At 40.0% G+C, this 5,246-nt stretch overlaps 1 pseudogene; it reads right to left on the bottom strand.

Moving 5' to 3' along the window:
* Positions 1 to 2,489: 2,489 nt before the first annotated feature.
* On the bottom strand, positions 2,490 to 4,432 carry LOC120131038 (annotated as a pseudogene).
* Positions 4,433 to 5,246: the final 814 nt, after the last annotated feature.

Genomic DNA, 5,246 nt, shown 5'->3' with positions numbered 1-5,246 from the left:
CTAAATGGTGCAAAAAGAATGAAAATTCGAAATAACTGTAATTAGGGACTAAAACATAACATGCAGAAACTACAAGTCAAATATAAAAAAAACAAAAGCTAAATACATTACTATTTAGTACTAAAATCAAATTCTGGTAAAATAAATAAACAGAAATATAAACATGCAATCTTTGGAGATCAAATACTTGAAACAACATAAATAACAAAGGGGACTGAAATGAAATGCGCCTGAAATTAAGATCCATTTTGAAAAATCACAGAAACTCGAGCAAGGACCAAATCACAACACCTTCAAATTTGAGGGAGCCTTTACGCATTGAACCACCACAGGCTCGGGTCCTACACGACGCCGTTTAGCTAAACTGATATAAGATACATAGGGTAAAACTAAACCCTAACTTTAAGCGTATTTCTCACTCTCTCAACACTCAAGGGCGCCGTTCTCCACTCAGAACCCTCTCCCCAATCTTCTACGCCATTCTCTCTTCTTTTACAATCTCTCATTCTCTCCTCAACAGCCTCCCTCTCAAACTCAAACGAAACCCTCTAAAATAACAACCTAGCCCTAGATCTAAAACCAACTCTCTAAATCCACGAATAGAACCCCTTCAGCCGTCGTGACCCTCATTCCCCGCTCAAACCCACACGAAAACAAACAACAGAACAGAAGAGGAAGCGACGGCTTACCCTCGGTGACTCAACAGGGTTCAGTTTTTCAAGCGACGGTGAAAGTTCTCCTCTTCAACTCCGGAAGGTAAGGGTTTTTGGGTTCTCTCCTTTTTTTGATGTTTCGTGGTTCTCTGGTTGATAATGGCTTTGATGTGTTTGCTATTTTTTGTTTCGTGGTCTCTGGTTCTTTGTTTGCTATGGTTCGTTTCTTTTTGCTTTGATTCCCCCCGAGTTTTTTGATCGAGCCCTCTGCTCGAAATGGATACCCCCTTTTGCTGTATTTTTTTTTTTGCTAATGGTTGATGACTGTAGGTGGATTCTGCCCTTTTTCTGGTTTGCTCTTGTTTCCTTGAACCCCCTGTTGTTGGAGCGATTTCTTTTTTTTTTCCCGGTCTCCTCTTTCTTTTCTGCTGTTCGTGACCTCCTCCCCTGCTCTAATGTTCTTTGCTTGTTCTCCAATTGATCACTGACCCCTTCTGTTCGAAATGGTTACCCCTGTTCCGAATCCCCTTCCTCTCTGGTCTCTCTCCTTTGTTGGTGAATTTTTTTGGTTCTGTTCTTGATGGCTAATGGTCGATGGATCTCCCTCTGCTGTTCGTGATTGCCAACCGAGAGCCCTTCCTCCGTTCCTTCTCTTTTTTTTCCCTGTCCTTTGTTACTGCCCTTCCGCTTTAACCCCCTATTGTTCCCTTGTTCTTCGCGTGTTGTAGGTCACGGGTGATGGGGAGCCGAGCTTGTCTACTCGGGTATGGTCCTGGCAGGAGCTTCTGGTGGTGTTTGCTCGGGGTGCCGAGCCTTGTCTGTCGTGCTTCACGTGGGTGGATGGTAAGCCCGGGTTGGAAATGGTGAAGGCACTGGCACGGGTTGGAAATGGTGAGCTCACGTGATGTTTCAACCGGGTCCTATTTTGGGTTTGATGAGTTTCAGGTTTGGGCTGATGACCCATTGTAATTGGGTCCGATTTGGGCCTCATTTGTAATTTGGGTTTAGGTTATAAGATGTACAAGGACTCTAAACATTTAATTTGGATTTGGGATTGAATTTGGGGCTTCATTTTAATTCCAAAACGAAGCAAATATGATCACAATCCAATTAAGCACCTAAAATTCCCAAATGCAAGGTTCCTCGCTTCATCATTTGAATTAATTCTTCATCGAACACCTTCATATTAATTTGATCATCTTCAAATGGATTCAAATGGCCCGGACGAAATTGGGGTATTACAATGTGGTTAAAATTTTTCAATTTATATCTTTTCTCTACTTAAATTGTGTGTTCAATACCTATTAAAAACAAAATTTCTTTTTCTTCTCCCTCTAGATCGGAATTGTTCAAAAAAGAAAAAAAAAATTAACATTAAAGATTCACCGAGGAATGCTCAAATTTTCCTTTACCAGACATAATTTATAAGTTCAACGTCTTCTGTGTATTACCTTACAGTACATCTGCTTTGAATAAGCTACTAGGAAGGGTGGTCATATTACTCTTATCAGATTCATGAACTTATTGTCTTCCATGATAAAAGAGAGTGTTGTTATATCTAAAAAATTAGAAGTTAAATAACTACGACCGTAGAATATGTGTAAGTTGCCAATAACTAAAAAAGATTTTGAACAAACTAAATTTATTATCAAGGCCCTAGTGACCTGAATTACACTTCTTCAAATTTAAAAGAAAACAACAAAAGATAGCAGAACCAAATGTAAAGCCTAGACCAAACAGTACCTCAGACACCAAATTTACTAAGTATTTGATGAACTGAACTCCAAAAAGAAACTAACCATTTTAAGTACTTTAACACTCCATAAAAAAAAGAAGCTAATTCCCCACCATTACTGATATTACTCCCTTGATTTTACTCTCTTCTTCGTCTTCATCTTCATCTCCAACATTAACACCAGTCAACTGTCCGGCCCTTTTTGCTTGGACCATCCATCTGTCCGAGCCACAACTACGACCATGTATATGGCACACACAACTTGAGCCTGCCAATAAACCGAACCAAGCCCCAACAAGCCGACATCTCTAATAAAGCCCATTAAAACTGCAACCGGCCAAACCAACACCATAGAAAAGATCCCAAGTTATATTGGCACCCAAAGTTGTCTCCCGCTCCCTCGCAACACCCCGCAGCCGGTGTGTTTGCAGGTAGTTCCCTAGCTCGCACAACCCTGCCACCTGGCATCACCATTGCCGTCAACGACAAGATGGCTTCGTCAGTGAAGATTCGTCCCCATGTATTCCTCATGGTTATCATGAATAACGTGGCCATGAAGCTACTGAAAACGGCGCATGACAACGCAACCATTGACGAGGTTTTGGCTTTGCTCGGCGCCGTTGGCCCCCAGCTCGTTACCGACCCGTGCCGACACGGCAAGGCCTAAAGAGAAGGGAAGATGTAGATGTGAAGTAGCTTGTATGATGATCCCCGTCGTGGCGACTGCATCGGAAGCATTGGTGAGAAGACCGGAAAGCACAATGATGAGCTCGTACCACCACCATTCCAAGCACACCGAAATGCAACTCGGGATGGCTAAGGACACGATCGGCTTCCATTCATCGAAGCACTGGAGGGACCAACCTTTCCATGTTTTGTCACAAATGCCAGAAAAGCATAGATAAAACAAAACTGTTAGGAGTAAGATCAAATCTGTCAAGGCGACCGCAACAGCTACGCCTTGAATCCCGAGGCCAAGATGGTAGACAAGGATGTAGTTGATAGGGGCATGTAAAACGAGTGCAAAGGCAGCACTGAGCATAAGAGGAAGCGTTATGTTTTGGGTCCTTAGATAAATCCAAAGAGGGTTTATAAGACATTGGAAGAGCAGATCGAGGTGAAAGTGCAAGATAGTAGAGGCAACAGAGGAGATTACTGGGTCTTGACCGCAAAACAGAAGATGGGCTCCATGTTTAGCCACAGTACTGAAATGGCAACAGGCTAATAGAGAATAGCTATGGTGCGCTGTAAGGTTTGGCCCATAAGAGGCCATTGTTTGGCTCCACATGCTTGAGAAGAAATGGCTTCCATTCCCATTGCAAGGCCAGAAATGACATAGTAGCCAGTGATGTTAGCGATACCAATCGACAAACGTCCCTCCAGCCAGTGCTTCTTTGCCCAGTTTCCCCATGAAAACATGGATATCGATGATTTTCCATAGATAAGAAGACTGGTAATAATCATAGGGAGAGCTATGGCATAAAGCTGCTTCACCTCTTCAATCATCTGAGAAAACAATCAAACACAAATAGAAAAAGAAGCTTTAAAAACGAAAACAAAAGGAAGCAATAATCGCGTTACGATCGAACTAATTACTTACCTTTGAAAGCGATGGTCCAGAAGCTTGAGAGTGGCATTGTAAGGAACCTTGTTCTTCATTGACCAACAAAGGAGCAGTAGTAGAACTGTAAAACCTGAAACTCCCTGGCCCTGATCACTCATTGTTCTTAATCTAAACAAGCATGCAAAAACAAGAGAGAAAAGAAGAAGAATGTGTTAATTCAATGAGGCTTCTCTCTATTTGTAGTGCTCTAAAGGTGAAGCTAGAGAGTAGTGCCGCTGGATTCTCTGTTTGTTTTGGTGTATTAAGGGGGCTGAGAAATGGACGAGTTTGGGGGCGGAAGCGAGGCCATCGCACGGGTGGTTCGTCGTTTTGTTTTTGGCGGACTGGCGGTGAATCAATCTTTTCTCTTAATGCCAACATGGAAAGCTGTCGAACAAACAGAACATACACCGTTCGACAAAACAGTGTACAAATAATCATCCCTTCATAATGAACATCCACTGTTTTGTCTCTCCCTTGGTATCCACTTTTGCCCCTTCTCTTTCAATTCTCATTCTCATTGATGAACAGATACTTGTTATGTTGGTGGTGTTATATATAATATTTAAATAAACAATTATGTTATATATGTCTAATTATTAAAGTGTTACATTATAATTTGATGAAAGACATAATTATAAATAAATTGATAATATTAGATCTATAGAAATAGTGTCACATAAAAAATTTATCTTTTTGAAGATCTACCTTCTGAGCGATATTTCTAACGGTAGATTTAGGTATGATTTCCACAAATATTCTAAACTAACATATTACAATCCTCTTGAAAAAAAATAACAATACATAATCTATCCTAAAAGTAAGACAATCAACATCTTAAAATATATTTAAAAGTTAACAAGCTGCTTGCAAATTTATTAAGTTGAGTTGAACCTTCTCGACTTGACCCGTTAAGGTCTCAAGTCAACTCGAGTTTAACTCAACTTAAATCAAACATCAATTAAATTTTAAACAAATCGAACTGAATTATTCACAAACTGCTTAAGTTAGCGCACCCAGTTTTGAGCACGTGAAATTCATAAACGCATGTTGTTTCACCAGAGTGGATTTATCTTTCTTTTTAGAAGTAGATAAATTAAAAGAAGAAACAATGCCATAAAATCATTTTACAATTATCAACCTTTCAAACATTAAGATATTGTCTATTTTTAACGTATCAAATTTTATTGTTTTATATACCATTTCTATATACTCTATCTTTCTAGAAACTTGAAAGTAAGACAAATCAAAAGAA

Source organism: Hibiscus syriacus, unplaced genomic scaffold, assembly GCF_006381635.1.
Source record: "Hibiscus syriacus cultivar Baekdansim isolate YM2019G1 unplaced genomic scaffold, ASM638163v2 tig00110548_pilon, whole genome shotgun sequence".
Classification (NCBI taxonomy): Eukaryota; Viridiplantae; Streptophyta; class Magnoliopsida; order Malvales; family Malvaceae; genus Hibiscus; species Hibiscus syriacus.
This window is presented reverse-complemented; position numbering and strand designations above follow the sequence as displayed.